The sequence below is a fragment of the Melospiza melodia genome, chromosome 3 (assembly GCF_035770615.1).
Source record: "Melospiza melodia melodia isolate bMelMel2 chromosome 3, bMelMel2.pri, whole genome shotgun sequence".
Taxonomy (NCBI): domain Eukaryota; kingdom Metazoa; phylum Chordata; class Aves; order Passeriformes; family Passerellidae; genus Melospiza; species Melospiza melodia.
Window position 1 is genome coordinate 54,868,621 of NC_086196.1, and position 17,707 is coordinate 54,886,327.

The 17,707-nt window shown below is 48.3% G+C and overlaps 1 protein-coding gene across 4 annotated transcripts in view; it reads right to left on the minus strand.

The window, feature by feature from the left end:
• The window catches only part of TJAP1 (tight junction associated protein 1), a 40,080-nt gene extending 27,732 nt beyond the window's left edge, over positions 1-12,348 (minus strand). For 2 of the 4 annotated variants that reach the window (XM_063151804.1, XM_063151807.1), the window contains exons 1-2: positions 12,245-12,348; positions 11,178-11,252 (exon numbers count right to left, since the gene is read on the minus strand). The gene's annotated coding sequence lies outside the window, so the exon portion shown is untranslated. Of the gene's footprint in view, positions 1-7,375; positions 7,467-10,941; positions 11,046-11,177; positions 11,253-12,244 lie in introns of those variants that run through there. The other 2 variants (XM_063151805.1, XM_063151806.1) reach the window with 2 other exon arrangements.
• Between the last annotated feature and the right edge of the window lie 5,359 nt (positions 12,349-17,707).

The window sequence follows — 17,707 nt, forward strand, 5'->3', positions numbered from 1 at the left end:
CCGTATTGCATGACAAAGCTGAAACAGGCAGTATGGCAATGATTACACACACTTTAATGTTCTATCAGTAACCTGATTTCTGACTTACTTATATTTTGCTACCACCTCCTGTTGCTGCAGAGCATATTGTCAGTCCAGTCTGCCACTACAGAATAGAGGAAGGAAAATGAAGATACAGACAACACACTCTCTCAGCATCCAAGCCCTAATAGTCACGTATGGAGTCAGTGGCAACTAGTTTGAAATGCAATGCACAGTTTACGTGAACCAAAAGAGAAGAGAGCCCAATGTGAATAATTTCCAACTGTTTCACAATGCTATGAGCCTTGGAACAAGTAACATTCCCTTAAACACCTATCACTGAGATCCTGCTCTGAAAAGTGACACAGCCTTCTGGAGAGAGGGTGGCATGGACCTCTTTGCAGTGAGCTCTGCAGTGACTCATGGGGTGAGTGTGGCGACAGATAAAAAGCCAAAACTAAGCTATACAGCCAGAGAACTTCTGAGAGCAAATTCTTTCATTCCTGCTACTACCTAAGGATGGCAGTAGGGAGGTCTTCTGCAGAAGACTAACTTTAATAAGGAAATGACTGGCAGGTCACAGAATTTCAGGCTACTAGAAATTGGCAAAAGGGAAACTGCAGAAGATCCAAGCAAATGGGGTAATGAACAGTCCAGGGCTTACCCAGAACACAGAAGATGATCTGCTAGTACTTCCACAAGCCTCTGTGGCAGGCAAATGAAAGACTTGCAGAGAGGACAAGGATGGCTTGCATAGCAAACTAGTGACTATTTCTCAAAACAGATATCATGTCAAGGATCCCAAAATAACAGCTACATCCTGATCTGCCATCCTCCAGCAAACTTCCTGTCCTCAGCTCTTGGGGTACGAGCTAGAAAAAGAAAGATTTTCCAGAAGAAGTTGGAACAGAACCTTTACCCAGTGACTGGGGGAAGCACTCCTGCCCGGGTTAAATCCCAGAGCCATTCCATCTCCAGGCAGACATCTCGTGCACTGAGCAGAGAGCTGCATAGCACGAACCACTCAATCATCTACTGATTGCCAAGAGCACTGGCTGCAGGGGGGACCAACCAACCTTAATTGGCCTTATCGGTGTAAATTAAACCCTACAACACACCCAAGCAAACAGTCAGTTCCTTTGGAGAAGCAGGCATGAGTTATTTTGCTGCAGCTATAAAGGAAACATTGCTGCTAGGACATGCCCCTGGAGTGACTGTGCCGCTCAGCTCTTCCAGTGCATTCCTGGGGTTGTTTAGCATGGATTCAGCTCCAGCTTTTCCACAAGCAAAAAGTCTGAACCCTGAATGCCATCTGCAAACACAGCCAGACTCCACCTCCTGCATGCCTGCAGGCCACCAGGTGTGGCCAGGAATGGCACAAGCTACACACAAAATACACCTTTGATGTGGAGCTGAAAGCATGTAGCCACGGGGCATGAACAGCACGCCGCCCGCCGCCGCGCTGACTCCCACTGCAGGAATGCGGCTGCAACCACAGGCCAAGGAAGGCAAACACATTGCATTCCTCATCAGGCAGAGAAGGAAAACAAGTAGCAAGCCCACACACCCGCCCTGCTGACACCCGCCATGCTCCCTCCCACACTGCCTGCACGGCCGCTGTCAGCACCCCAAGGACAGCTTCAGCCCCGAATTCATTTGTGTGGGGGTCAAGTTCTGCAGGCAATTTCTCGAGCCAATGGGACAAGAGAAATAGAGCAAGGCAGGAGAGTTCTCAATCGGGCATGCAAGGCACAGGGAGAAGTGCTGTCACCCGGGCTGGAAAGTAGCCACAGTCCAGGGCAGGAACAGCTCTGTGCACGAGCCTGGGAAGGGAATTTCCCCGACTCTTCCTCTAAGACAAGGGACAAATATAACACTGAGACCTCTTGAGCTGAGGGGGCAGGGCTGAATAAGAAGTTGACTTTGGGCAAAAGGAATGCTTGGAAGGATCCAGGTCTTTTTCTACCCCTAGAAAACCATCCTGCCTTAAGTCAAGGAGCTCTTCTGGGATGGAGGCACTTCCTCATTACCCCAAAATCCTTCTGTAAATGCTTGTCTCCACTGCCCACACACAGAGATTTGACCTTCACTGTACAACATTCGTCCATTACAGCACTGACACCGGGTCATTTCAGTGATCAAGAAAAACTTAATGTACAAATACCCAAGACATCAGGTAATCTCTTATCTCAGAACCTCATCATTTTAGAGCTGCAAAGAGCTCTAGTCAGAAAAAAACATTATTCCTCCTTCATGTGGCACTCCTACAAGTCGTAAAGCTTTCCAAAGAATTCACATTCTCAAATATGGTTACTCTGAAGGATGCCTCAGATGTGAAACTGTCAGCAGAATTCTCAAGACTATATTGTGAACTCCCCGCACTGTGAATCTGCACTTACTCTGTGCAACACAACTAAACAACCCACTCCTGAAAACCTTAAAAATCCATCCCAGTGCTAAGGACTAACTCTGAGACTCAATAGCCAGTGCTCTCCCAGCACCAAACAGGAAAACCAACACTCTCAAGAGCACTGCAGCAGAAATATATCTGACTTGGACCTAACAGACACAAAACAGCGTCAGGAAATTCAGAGAGAACCAATTAAGGGCTGAAACACTGTAACCTCTAGGGAACCTCAAAGGGGAAAGGTCAATGTAGCCAGGAGCTCCAGAGACATACCCATGCATCTAGCAGGCTGCTGGAGCAGGGACGATTTATAAGGCTTGCGGCCCAGCTGCTCCACACCCCACATGTGCATTTCAAGGCCCTCACAGAGGCAAATGATCTGATATTAAGTAACAAGACCAGACCAGACTGAGGTCCAGCAGACTTTCTCATGCCTGTTGAAATTCAAGGCCTCAGGCTACCTGTTCCCTTCATAAGCTGCAGTAGCTCCAGTACTTGAAAGAATGAGGCATAGAAGGCCAAATTTACCAATAGATTTATATCCAAAGATATAAATAGAAGGCTGGCAGGATTTACAGTTTAGGTGTGTAAATCACAGCATGCGGAGAATGGGCTTCTCCCCTTCTAACCACTCCATACCTCTCCAACCCCAGCCACCAAAAGAAAACCCATTTCAAACAGGACAGAAGCCCCTGCTGTTGTGCACATTGCCAAGGGCCATCCCTGTGCAATCCACTTCGATGGTGACAGCACCCAAACTCCACAAGTCTCAACAGTGCAACCTGCAATGGCTGCAGCTCTCACAGAATGTAGGTCTGCCTGTTTCCCAGAATAGGAGCTGCCTCTACAGCCTCTCCTCTCCCTCCCCCCACTACATCTTGACTTTTCATAGACTCAATACTGTTTCAAGGTACCCTCATCCTGCCACCGGTGGGTGGGTGAGTGGGGGAAAGGGGCCCTTTATAATTGTAGTGTTGCAATCTGCCAGCCCGGCCAGGCAGCCTGTTCCCGCCTGCACCGTATTAAATACCTTATAACTGATTACACCCCCATGGGGCATGATTAGCAGTCTTCAGAGAACAAAGTCTACTTTCATAAGAATAAGAACAGACACGTACTGCTAACCTACTACACAGCTGGGCAGGTGAGGAAACAGGGAAGAAAGGAGGGTGTGGGGGGGATGAGTTAACTGTACTAACTCTATTCCTCTCCTTCCCTGTCACGGCCGAATTGAGATTTCCACTGCCCTGAACAGTAGCACCCCTCAGACCCACACCACAAAACTCACATAACAAAAGCTCCTAAACAAACTGTTGCCCCTAGAAATCAGGCAAAGTCCTAACCTGGAGGGGCAGGGCCTCGAGGCAAAGAGGATTGAGCTTTGCTCTGGGTGACAGCAATTCCTTCACATCAGTTCCTGGGGAAAGGGAAGGGTGAATTCCAACTTCAGTATCAAAAACACGGAGGAGGAGGGGAAGCTCAAATACAATCACATATCCACGCCCCTCTCTAACCTCTGTATATATCTGAAAGGTCTACATAAGTAACAGCAAAACATCTAATTCAATCTGGAGGTTAACAGCTCTCCAGGTGAGGATTTTTTTCTTGTGGGGAGAGAGGAGGTAGCAAAGAGGAGGAAAGCCCTCTCCATCTGAGATAGGTAATAGGGATCCCCAAACATACACAGTCCATATGCGTTGCCGCAACAAAGACCCAGCTCAATGGAAACTCAGCCAATCTGACATGAAATGACCTACAGCTCATTAGCAAAGTGCCTTCCAAATCTCAAAATGCCCACACAAACAGCCACAAATATATTTGGTGCTATCTGGCCTCCATCTCAGCAGATGAAGCCTTTCACCAAGAGCAGTAAGAAAAATAAGTCTAGGATCAGCGCTTCCAGGTACTCTCCCCAAACCTCCAACAGAAGCGAGCACAGCAAAAAGCTCCAGGAACATGGTCTTACTTGAGAGAGAAGCCCATGCAGAAGCTTCAATAAAATAGTATGAAGTCTCCTAATTGTGTCGTATTGGAAACAAACACCTGCTTTACCCAGAGCCCACTGTCTTTGCCCATGGCCCCGTGGATGCTCACGGTACAGTCTGGAAGCACTCATGTTCAGCTGATGTATATAGAGGGGACACCCTGCTGACACATTCCACCTGGATTCTTACCCAACCCACCCAAGAAAGAATTCCTTAATGAGTAACCAACCCAGCTGAAAATGATCTACTTGAATGTACTTTACTCAGCAGCTGGTCTTTCAGCCAGCACACAGATCTCTGAACTGTACTGCCTAGTCCCATCTGTACAGCAAAACTTGCATATTCTCTTTATTACAGCAAGACTTGAAGGTACCAATTGACTTTGTGCTCCAATGTTGTTGCCATTGATATAAGGCATCAATTCATTTAGAGTTATATTACAAAACAGAATGTGCTTTCAGGGTTTAGATAAATGGAAGCTTTCACCATAAACACGAGTTAGTCATTAGAAGCTGCAGGAGGTAATTTAAATTATCGCAGCCAGCACAAAAATAGTTTTCCTTTGGGAGCTGAAGTTGCAAAGCTGTAGTAAATCCAAGTGGCACAGTAAAACTTCTTATAAAAGCTTAAAATTAGTTGTGAAGCCCCAAATGGCCTTGCATATCATTTGATTCTGTTCCCGTGGGCTAGCAAAAGGGAAATCACTCTTCACACTATAAAAAAACACTGAAAAACTCTACTATCCTTCAGCTCCTAGGAGACAGAAGAGGTAGGCTTACATTTCGTGTCTCTATATATATATGTGTAAAAGACGTAGAAATAATAAATCTATTAATAAAATGTTAAAGCCACAGAACTAAAAATGACTTGTTCAACCCCACACAGTGCTGGGCAGCTATCAATCAGGCTTCAGAGCTCAAATTGGAGCATTGCAACCCAACGCTCTCTCCTGGCTGCTGCACCCCCACAGATACGCTGTACCCACCCCCATTCCCAGAGTAAATTGCCTTCCACTGCTGAGAAGCACTCCTGCAATTCCAGCACTGGTATTCACCACCAAAGCAAGAGACCCTAATTTAGCCCCGCACGGGCCTTCTGCAAACTGCTAATCCCCCCTGCACAGCTGCTTCTCAAACGTACGGGCATGAGCAAACCATAAAGGATTTATGGCGCGTGGCAGGAAGGCTCCCGGCTCCCTGCGTAGGCGGGGCTTTGGGACAAGATCATGCTTGGACTAATGTTTATATTGCGAGCTGTCAGTCAGGCACTAAATCACCTCTGGAGCTGCACAGTAATACAGCCCCATCCAGCTGGGCCTTGACGACACTGAACTCTGTTCTAGCTATTTCACATACACCTGGGGACCTATTTGCAAAGGCATCATCTAATCATGGAAAAAATGAATATGCTTATAAGTAGAATCTACCAAAATTCTGCAGCCCAACAAGGGTGATTTGCTTTCAGGAATCAAACCAAACTGGTACGAGACGTGTGCCAAAAATGACTCTCCACATCAGTCATAGAAGAAATTGGATGGAGCACCTACACAGACATCTAATAACAGAGTATATCTCTAGCAAAATGCAGTTACCTGAGACAACCCTTCCGAGCAAAGTTTTCGTCTCCCGCTATTCACATAACTGTAGTATAAGCGATGCCTAAATTTAAAAAGGGAAATACAGACATTTTGCATACTTTAGTGCACAAGACACTTTCTGCTCAGAAAAATAAACATGCTTAAAGGCAGGATGTAAGCTTGAAGCCCATTCTCAAGAAAGGTTACTTAAAACAACTTAATTTTAAGCACAAACATCCTGTCATTTTCCACCTTTTCCCCCATTTGAAAATGCTTTTCATACAATACGCTGGGTGCGAATCTCCCACCAATAAAAGAGAAGGGAGAAGAGTTCTCCATAATGAAAAAATTATAAATAAAATACTCAAGGGGAAAAACCCCCAGAACAGTAGCTTTAACTGCAATCACTATTCAGTTGTGAGAGACCAGATTTCAACTCATCTCCCTAGAATATTTTTAATCTTCCTGCTGGGCAGCAGCAGAGTCATCACTAATGAACACTAAAGCTGCAGGAAGAAATCTGATGCAGGAGACAGAGCAGCAAGGCATCTTTGAGAACTGCAGAGAGCTTGTGAAGTAAGACATATGAAGGACCAAAACAGGTTACTCTGAGTAGCATATGCCAAAATAATGGTCAAAAACCTTACAGCCACAACAATTATCTAATTATTACCTTGGGAAAATAACTTATATTCTTTTGAAACAAATGCTATAAAGTAAAACTTGCCTAAGGCTTTTTATGAGCCTATGTGTAATTCCTCAATAGTTAGAGAGACTACCTTATCTGTCCCTTTTGATTTCAGAACCATTTGTGCATGAGTGTTACATTAACACAGCTGGACAACTGAGACTGTAACACAAGAGTAAGAAAATCCAGTTGTAACTCCTACAACATTCCCAATACAAATACAGAACTCAACCAAAGACATAGAAGTTGCTGTGGGACTTTCAGGTCTGAATCTGCTAAGCCTTAAAAAAAAAATCTAAAATTTAAACCAGTTCTCTCTTGCCACCACAAGCTGGTCAGATACCTTCTGCCCAAAAAGCAGTCTAAGCCTTGCAGGAAAACTTACTTTCCAACCCTGACCATTTCACTTTAACAGCAACACAAAACTTCTATGAAAATCACTAACTGTTTATTCTCAGCTGTTAGTCCTGCCACAAAAGGGTTAAGGACATGTGCCCTAAAGCACATGTTGTTCCCAAAGAAGCCCATAGGGCTCATACAGGGATCTTGTGCTTCTGTCTCTGAAAATACACAGACTCTTTCCTTCAGCTCCCCTTGCATTTAGACAAACATTACAAACACACAGCTTTTTACACATATCTTCATGCCACTGCCACTTATCTTTACTAGCCTATGCAGCAAATTAAATTTATACCTACTTGCAGCACTGATGATTCTCTTGGTCCTCAACAGATTGGACATGAGCACAGGACACAAAGTGTCTTCACAGACATTACATTGAGGCTCATGCTACAACATGCCAGAACTCGCTTGAACAGCCTTAAAGCCCTGCCTTTCAGACACCTTACAGACCAAAGTCCACACCAACACTGTAACGTGGAGAAGCCAAATTCCACACATTCTTTCTCCTCTTACAAACAAAGGGAAGAAGCAGCAAGTGCTCTGCCTGACCACTCAGCATGAAATGACAATAGCTGCAGCCTCCAGGTTTATCAGTAAGACAGTCCTCCTCTAGGAACACACTATCTTTCCACAGACCCTGCTCTTCACCAGCTTAAAATCCTCAACTACCAGGACTAATCAGAGCAGCTGCAGTGCTTTGTGGATTTGTTCTTTGGTTAGTGATTTGTTGGGCTTTTTTTCCCCCCTAATGCAGTTACCACAAAAAGCAAGGTCAGTGAGCAACCTAACATAGCACATAAGTGATTCAATACCTTGCCCCTGACACAGACCAATACATTAAGGTGGTTTAGTAGCTGGAGCAAGAAGCCTCAGTGACAATTATGTAACACACTGCCATTTCTCCAAAATGTTAAGAGATTGGATAAGGTCTGAAAAATACACCTTCTAAAACAAGTTCTTTAACTACAGCAAGTCTGAACATTTCCACTCCCAAGTGCTTGATCTTTCTGAATCCCGCTCAGCTCTTAGCCTCAGCGCTATTATGTGGTAGTGAATTTCCACAGATTACACATCATGTGAAAATACTTTAAAATCATTATTCAGTTTGATGCCTATCAGTTTCACTGAATTGCATTCACCTCAACTGAAGAATACATTCCAGCTCCTTTACCCCTGCACAGCAGTCTTCCTTAGGCTTGGCACCCAGCATTGTTGTAAAGCAGAGGAAAACTGAGCCCACCCAAGTGATGCTTGTACTGCATTCCAACCATTGCAAAGCTATTCTCACACTCCTACATGGTCTTCCAAGCCATTTCCTTCCTAAGAGCAGCTTGTCCCAGGAGGACACTCCGGAGAGGCTGGCTCATGTCATTCCAGCTACGAAACATCCTGCAAGCTGCTGCTTTTGGCCCTCTCTGGCTGAGCATACTTGGAATAAAACCATACATGAACATCCTGACAATGAAGAGCACGGCTTCTGAGAATGGAACAAAAAACGAAGTAAAAACAGAAAACTATCCTAGTCAAAAATATTCAGGCAAGGTTAGATGTGAGCAAAACAAGCGAATAGTTCCTGGGAAGGCAAAAACAGTGAAGTCTCAGAGTGCCCACTTGCCTTGAACAAGACAGGGCCTGACCTGCACTCCACAGCAACTTCACCATGCCACAGAAGACACAGCACAATGGATCCCACAGGGGTCTGCTTCCTTCTGAAGTCAGAGCTTGAAACACCCTTTTCATTTCTCCTCCACTGAGCTTTACTAAAGCATTCAACACAACAGTATCTAAGCATCTACACACTGATGGGCTCATCCTCAAATCCCTAGTAAGACTGGTGTTAACCTTTTCCAAGCAAAGAATGAAGAGTAAGAAACAGTAATGATCTGAACACAATAAATCTGTGGCAGAAATTAAGTATCTTTCTGACCATAACATCACCCTTCCCCTCCAACGAGCTGTAAAGGTATTTCAACTTTAAAAAGTAACATTCTTCCTACTACAGTTACAGACTCAGCCAATCTAGAGCTAAGGAAAAGCCCTCAGGTAGGGGAACTGGCAGGGAAACAGGATGGAGGATTCCATGCCCTATGGCATTTGTCCTGTTTGCATAGGTTACACACATAGTTCCTCTGCAGTCCTGCGTAAAAGAATCTCAGAGAGGATGGTATTTACCAGAGATCTGAAATACACACAGCTGCCTTGAATGCCAACAAGCACTCTCTCTCCACAGCTCAGGGTGTCATACAGAAAGGAGGCACCTTCCCAACCAAAAACCCTCCAGAGCAAGGAGATGAATATACCCAATTTCAGGACCTTAAATTTACACTCAAAGCATTAATCAAGTCAAATTATCAAGAAAATCTGCTCTATTATGAGAATTCCAGATCCTGACAAGCCCAGTAAAAGGAGCAAGATGAATCACAAAGGTGTCAAGCCAGATCCTCATTTATTAGCAGAGGAATCCTACCCTCGCATGCAGGCTCATTTGAGACCTGTACATGTTGCATTTCCCCCAGCAACATGTAAGGCAGAGAGTTCTGTTGTCACTCTGTGCTGGAGAAGCGAGGCCCGTGACAACAAACACCTAACAGTAAATTAGTCAGGACACAACCTCCAGAACCGCTTCCTAGCTCTACACTGTAGATTGGTGACACATGGAAATCCCAGAATCCAGTTTTCAGTGGATTCTCCATAAAACATGGCAGACATTTTAACAGGTTCAGAAGCTCACCTTCAGAAAAACCATCAGCCTCTAAGACTCACAAGCATCAAAACAACTACCAAAAATACACTTACATTTTACTAAAACTTGTTTTCTTTGCTACCTCTCAAATAGCTTGGCTTTCTTTGCCTTTATAAAAACACTTTATATGCCACAGCAGCTGCCACAAGCCCTTTTTCTAAGCCAGTTCTGATACCATTCAGACCAGCGAGCCAAACAAAAATCCTTTGTCCATCTGACTGGATTTGTTCTGCTCTGAGACAAGAAGCAGGCAGACTTGCAAAAGACTACATCTTTTTCAAGGCTCTAGCCTATCTCCCTGACAAGCTATACCATGACTGTATTTAGGGTGGATGGCAGAGATAAGAGCTGAGGGTTTGTTGGCTGCAAAGCAAGTGACTTAGCAGCAGTCAACAAACAACTTGAAACAGAGTGGAAAAGCACACAAGGTCATCTTTAGTTCAGAAAGCTGGTTTGGAGAGTGAAGAGGCAACAGGTCTTGGCAAGTAACTCATCCCCTCCTGACCCAGTGCCTTGTTAATATTAAAGATGAAGATAACCATGGGCTGCCCTTTGGAACTCCACTGGCCCTGCTGAAATGCATTCACAGGATTCCAAGAGCACTGGGTGCCTGGGAAGGAATGAAAAACTCCTCTTGTTACAACAGCTAAGACCTGATAGCTGAAGTGCTGATTTCACACCCAAAAGCTAAACCACACTGCATGCAAAGCACTGCTGGGATGGATACAGGTGCTCTCTGCAGTGATCCACTAGGAAGTGAAGAGAGCAAGGAGTTGTTATAAAGGTGATCTGACAGTGTACAATCAAAAACAGCTGCTGGGTACCAAACAGCTGCTCCTCTCAACGGCGTGTCAACAGTGAGCTCAGGTGCACCCGCACCACCCATCACAGCAACAGCTGAAATTTGTGTGGAAGCAAATAACCTGACAGAACAGAGGGCCACCAGAGCCCCCTAACTTTGACACTGCCATTACTGCAAGAGCAGGATCACCAGAAAGGATTTCATCTGGATTAGGGCTGGGCAGATCCCTTGTGAATGATACAGACAGCATGGCTACTTTGGCACTGATAGAGCACATTAAAGATTGCTTTCCCAGATGGCACATCAGGAATACTTACATCTTTAATCGAACCTTTCTTTCCAGAAGCTCTTGCTGAATTTCTCAGGGTCCCTCCCATTTCACTGACACCCCTGGCCTCTCAACTCTGGCAACACAGCCCTACTATGACGCAGAGAACACCACAAAGAGAGCCACTGCTTCAGGTATGTGGTTCACATGTTCTCAAAAAATTCAGGTAGTGATACAAGAAGAACACAGCCTGACTCAGCATCAGATCATTCCTGGCTTTCTTACCTGCTCTCTGAAGATTCAGTGAGGATTCATGGCTTCATTTTATAGAGGCCCTTTATCCCAGTTCCTTCTCTGAATCTGTAAAACAGAAATGCATAGCTCTGAAAAGTTTTCACTGGCACAGAACTATCTTCCTGTGATGGATGATTCTTTTCAGTGGACAAGATCCACCTGGCATCTCTCAGATCTAGGTCATTCTCAGCCTTGCCAGATTTGTGTATCATTTGCACACCCTGATGCCTACCAATGCAACCTCATGCACACCCAAAAATCTGTGTATTAGCACTCAGCCCTTTACTCTGCTCTAGGCAGAGTGCTCAAGTTCAGAGCCAGAAGCAGTACAGCATTTACTGTTCTCCTGTTTTCCTTTTAAAGTCCCCCCACGTTCCCAGAGGCTGCACACTGCTACAGGGGGAAGCACCCCTTGAGAAGATGCCCAGGCTGGCAAAGAATTTCCCATTAACCCTTGCCGAGTCTGACACCAGAGGAATGCTGATTCTTCCCTTCCAACCAGGCCTCTGCCAGTTACACTCCGGCTCTTTAACACACCAGCTGGCCCAGACTTGTTCCGCTTTGCAGCTCCTACTCCCTGCAGAGATGCTGCTTTCTCATCCCCCACAGCACCCAACTCTCCATCACAGCACCCAACTCTCCATCGCTCAGAAACAGCTACACCTGCGCGCACCAGGTCCTGCCTGCCGACCCCGTTCCTCCCTGACACGGGTCTCTCCCCGGGAGAAGCGCTCGGTAACGCCCCGATGGCTGAAGCAGGGACATCACCCCCTTCCCCACGGAGCCCGTCCCTTCCCGGGGCCCCGCCGTCCCCCCGCGCCCGGCCCCCGCCCGGCCTGCCTGAGCCCCCCCGGCCACGGTGCGACCCGCCCGAACCCGCTGTCCTCGGGGAACTCTACAATTCCTCGCACACACGTGGCCACAAAGGCCCACCCCGCTCGCTGGGCGCCGTCCGGAGTCCGCACAGGCCCAGGAGCGCAGGGGCCCCGCCCGGGGCTTCGTCCCCAGCCGGTCGCGCTCCCCGCTCCCCGCCCCCGGAGCCCCAGCCCGGCTCTGACCCGGTCGGGCTCGGCTCCACCAGGGGTCCCAGTGACTTTGCGGCAGGTTCGGCCCCGGTTCGGCCCCGCCTCGGGCCCGCCCCAAACTTTGCCCCCGCCCGGCCCCGGCCCCGGCCCCGCTCTCTCGCCTCAGGCCGCCATTTTGCCGCAGGGCACGCCGGGTAATCCGGCGGAATCCCCACGTCGCGGCGCGGCTGCGTCATCGGACGGCACGCGCGGGGGGAGGGGCGGGGCGGTCCCGGCAGCGCGAGGGGCGACGGGACGGGACGGGACGGGACGGGACGGGACGGGACGGGACGGGACGGGACGGGACGGGACGGGACGGGACGGGACGGGAGCGGAGCTGCTGCCGCCGCCGCCGCCGCCGCTGTCAGTGCCGGGAGCCGGGAGCCGCTCCTGCCCCTTCCCGCCTGCCCCGGGGACTAGGAACACCCTGAGGGACGGCGGGACGGGAGCTGGGAACACCCTGAGGGGCGGCGGGACGGGTGCTGCTGCTGTCAGTGCCGGGGGCCGAGAACTGCTCCTCCTCCTTCCCGCTTGCCCCGGGACCTAGAAACACCCTGAGGGGCGGCGGGACGGGAGCTGTCGCTGTCAGTGCCGGGGTCCGGGAGCTGCTCCTGCCCCTTCCTACGTGTCCCGAGAAATGACCGGACAGCCTGGGGCGTATCCCAGCCTATCGCTGGGGAAATAGAAACCCAACCGTGGGAGCAGGTGGAAAGGGAGGCAGAAAGGCGGAGTAGTAAATGGAGAAACCCACCTGAAACCCCCCAAGGACACCTGCCTGCTTCTTAAAGGAGAGGTGCTGAGGACAGCGTGTGCCAGGCAAGAGCTAGTCAAACCCTGACACAATTTGTGAATGTGCTTTGGAATTCATTTGCAAAATCTTCCATTGCGTTGTTCTAGTCTTGGGTCTTTGAAAAATCAGTACATTTTAATTTCTCACCAAATCATCCCATTTATTCAACACTGAGTGCAGACAGGTACTTTTTCCATTGCTTTTCATGCCCAGTGCATAGACTTACTTACCCACTGTTTCCATTTCCTGTTATCCTTTCTTTCACAAACATCTCATGAATTGATGATTCACACAGTAAACAATGGAGCCTAGTTCTGAGGAAATTTGCCCAGTTCAGAAAAGTCCTGATAGAACTCACATGATGTTCTTCATCGTACTACTACATTTACAAAGCCTTCAGATTTACATCCAGGGAGTACCAGGCTCACAGTACTGCACACTCTGCCCAAATGGTCTCCTCTCTTACACAATGAAAGACAGGTGCTCAGCAGGACCCCACTTCCATGACCTTGGGAATATTATGCAAAAACGTCTGCCGAGCGCCCAGCAAGTGCCGTCTGCAGCACACCGCACGTCAGCCAGGGATATTTCAAGAAAGCCTTCGGTACTTGTGCCCCCATAAATTCTCCAAATCCTCCCTGTGCTGGAGTCAGATAACAAGCAGAAGGACAATGGCTCCAAGAATCCAGGCTGCCCATCTGCTCTGTACTTCCAGATTCTTGCTTCCACAGCGCCAGCTGATGAAATTTTCATAGCTGATGAGGTTTCTCGTTTCCACCGGGCCTTGTTGCCCTGGAGCCTTCACAGCTGTGCTCTGTTCAGGTTTCCGTGGGTGAGCACTGATGGCAGCAATGATTAGAGTACTTTGCTCTCTTTTAGTGATTTGTCAGAGGAGGATCTTCAAACTTTTGGCAAGTCCTGGTGAAACAAGCCCTGAATGAAGAAGAGAGGCTGATTTCCAGACGGTCTGGTCATTCACTGCTTCCATTAAACTCAACTCTTCTCAAAATCAGATGTCAAGGTCAGACCACCAAAGGGAGACAGGAACTCGACTTGGGCTGGCTGAGCACCAGTCACCTGCTCTGAGCACCAAAAAACACTCTTCCCTCAGATCCCAGAGGCCTTGGTTCCCAATCCTGCTTCCTCTCCACACACATCCGCCCTGCCTTTCCCCATATCCGGTATGCCTGTGAGCTGGATCAGCATTGCCTGAGTCCAGAGCTGTGACATGATGCAGAAGCATGACGCTGGGTTACATTAGATTCATTTATACAACACCATTAATACCAAAGTGCAGCTCCCTGCTAGAGCCAGTTGCTCGCTAAAGCCTCTGAAGTTCAATTAACAAGCACCAGGTAATCTAACACTTGACTCCCAATAATCCTTTTATTTTAAGGGGCCTCTGGCGGATGTAAAGCCCTCAGCAAACAGTCCTGGAAGTACATTTGAGATTCTCTCAAATACCAGCTGAATTTATGACCCTTAGTGGAGAGCAGGGAGGAATCTCTTCAAAATACTTTCCAGCTGGCAGCACTTTATATAGACCCTTGTAACTGAATAAAAGGAACCCCTGGAGGGGCAGGTGCCACCCTGTGGAAGGACAAATCCCTCTGAAGTGCCTATGGTCTTGGCTAGTGAAAAAGGAGATGCCAGAAATAATGTCTCCCCACCAGAAGAAGGCAGTGCAGGCTTGGTCCTCTCAAGTTTTCCATCAAACCTGGTCAAGTGAGGAAGATGGCGGGTGCTGGACAGCCCCTTGGTGGCTGACTTGGAGGCTGTCACCTACCTGAGAGTTGCAGTGGTGAAGGGACCCCTATGAAACACTTGCCACCTCAGCTACTTCTCTAACTCCAGTTGCACAGAGGATTCCCCAGTAGACATCAGCTGGGAAAGCCTCATAGGCAAAAGATGTTTATTGGATGGAAGAGCCCACCAAAACCAAAAGACCTGAGACTTAGTTTAAACAGAGTTTTCACTCTGGGATAGGCCAATACAAGAGGAGCTCAGCACCCAAAACTAACAGCATTTCAGGAACAATAAGATCACTGAAATACTGCCAGCCTGTGACAGTCAAACAAGTCTGTGGATGCCGAATTGGACAGCCAAGCACACTCTGCCAGTATGCCTGGAGCATACACCAACCAGACAAATACAGCCAACCCGCCAATAAAACAGTTGCTAAAAACATACCCACGTGTATAGTTCAGGCCATCCCACCACGTAAGAGTGAGGGCTGGGACTCAATTTTGAGCTTAGTAGAGATTCAACCCTCAAAAAACCACTGGAGTCTTTTCACAAGCAAACACATTCCCCAGCATCAGTGGCTGAAGAACAAAACAGTACTGACCCAACCCAACCCTGTTTGTCTTATGGGATTCCCCAAAGGCCAACGGGTGCACTGTGGCTGGGATGTAGCTGTGCTGGGCACTGCACAGAAAGACAAGCAGACACAATATCCTGCCCTCAAGGCTTGAATCTCTGTATCTTTTGAATCTCTCTCAAAGCACCTCTGTGAATATGAAACGGAAGATGAAGGCAGAACTGGAGAACAATGACAAAAATCCACCATTGCAGCACCCGGGTGCTTGGCACGGCTCTGTGGTTTCATGCCATCACGGGTTAGAGCAGAGCACGACTTACAGTTCACACTGGTATTTCAGACATACACAGGGACACTTCCCCCCAGGCTCTGTGCTTGAAGGATATGCTGCACATCAATGCTTGCCCATTACAATTGCTGCCTATGCAAGTCTTCTGTATATTTATAAAGGTGTGTGTATCAAAATAGAATTAATTAAATATATATCAGTGACCCCTACTGGCCATTTCTAACCAGCCACAAAATTGTGCAGCCACAGTGGGCTCTTGCTGAGGTGCGGTATTTCCATGTGAGGCACAGAGCGCAGAGCCTGGCAGTGGCGTGTTTGTGCTCTTTGCACTCACTTTGTGCTGGCTGCATCACTCCTGGGGGCAGGCAGCTGAAATTGGGATTTTCTGACCTCAAGTATTTGTTTGTGGCATCCCACTCATTTATCTGCTCACCGCCAGCTCCATGCCACGATCCCAGCTCTTGCACTGAGCCCTGTACAGGTGCCTCCAACTCTTACTTTGCACAGTTGCAGGGCTCTGCAAGGGACCAGGTATTGGGCTGTGACCTTATTCAGGGTATTTTTTCCAGAAAAACTCAGTTCCCAGCTGGGACCCACACCACAGTTCCTCGAGGTCAGCCCCCTACAGAAGGAGCTGCCCCAGCGCTGCAGTTTTTCCTCCTGGCAGCCTCACCAAAGCTCACTGTAAATTCTTCACTCCACTGGGTGCTAAATCCAGCATGAGTGCTGCTGTGCAGCAGAGACTGAAGGGCCCTCCTGGATCAGTGATTTACCTTGGTGAAGGAGTGGAGAGAATGTGCCTGACAGGCAGGATGGCTGCTCCAATGCAAGGCAAAACCCCATGAGAAGCAAAGGCTGGAGTCACTGTGTCAGCCTCAGACCAAGACTCAAGGGGCTCTGCCTCCCTTCCCCTTCGTCAAAACTTGTTTAGCTTGTCATGCTAATAAAGTGTTTGAAATGAACTGAGTTAAAAGTATGTGGAGAGGAAGGGGGAGGATATCTCCTGGAGCATATGGAGAGGTGGCAGAGGGCTAGGTGTAACACCAGCTCTCCTTGGTGTGTGCAGGCACACAGGGCTTCATCCAGCTTTGGGCACAGTGCTTGCCATGTGCAAGGGGAGGATATCACACACTGGGGTGCAGGGGTTGGCACTTCACCATGGTACACAAATGGGGAGGGAGTAGCTGATCCCCCAAGCCCTCTGAGGCAGAGCAGGGACTCGTGGACTCTATCATGTAGACACACATGGCTGTGTGTTGTCTCTCAAAAAACCCTTCTGTGTGGCTAGCATGCACCTCCAACCCACAGAGCCTTTTTTTTTCCCCTGCAATCTGCAGCACTGCTCTCCCCGTGGAGCTCTTGTTGTTTATAGGGACGGGTCCAGGCAGGCCAGGGAGGAATTACCTTTCCCTAGGACACGCTTGGTGCTTGGCTGAGCACACTGCTCCTCGCTTCACGGGAGCTGCTGAAGGCCAAGGAGACAGCCAGTCTACAATTAGCCTCCCTCCCAACACTCGTCCACATCCCCTGGGGCTGCTAATTATGGACTCCTCTGCAGCCAGGGTTCAAGTCTTTCTAAGCACAGGCCACAGTTTCATGAAATGACCTTGACATTCTCTGCAACAGGCTCTCCTGCCAGGTTTCACTGCAAACACCACAATCTGCCATCCCCTGTAAACACCCAGGAGCAAGCTCAGAGGCAAGAAACGAGAAAACACAAAAGATTTGCTTCAAGAGTCTCCCATTAAATGCTTGCGTGCTCCTGGTGAGATTAAGAGGTTTCATTGCTAGAGCTGCCAGCTGGAAAGGCAAAGGGAGACTGCATAGCTGGAGATGGGCTTTGAGGCACCCACGGGTGTGTGCCAGCAAAGGGAAAGCCTGGCAGACATCTCCTTCCCACTCCAGCCCTTCCAGACCTCCTCCTGGCAGCAGGAGGCAGGTGGGGGGAACGGATACACCCCCTGAATCAGTGCCCTTGGGATAGCCCTGACATTAACTATTGTACATGCACCCAGAGGGAAGCCAGAAATCACAGGGCAAAACAAGATCCTACACCTT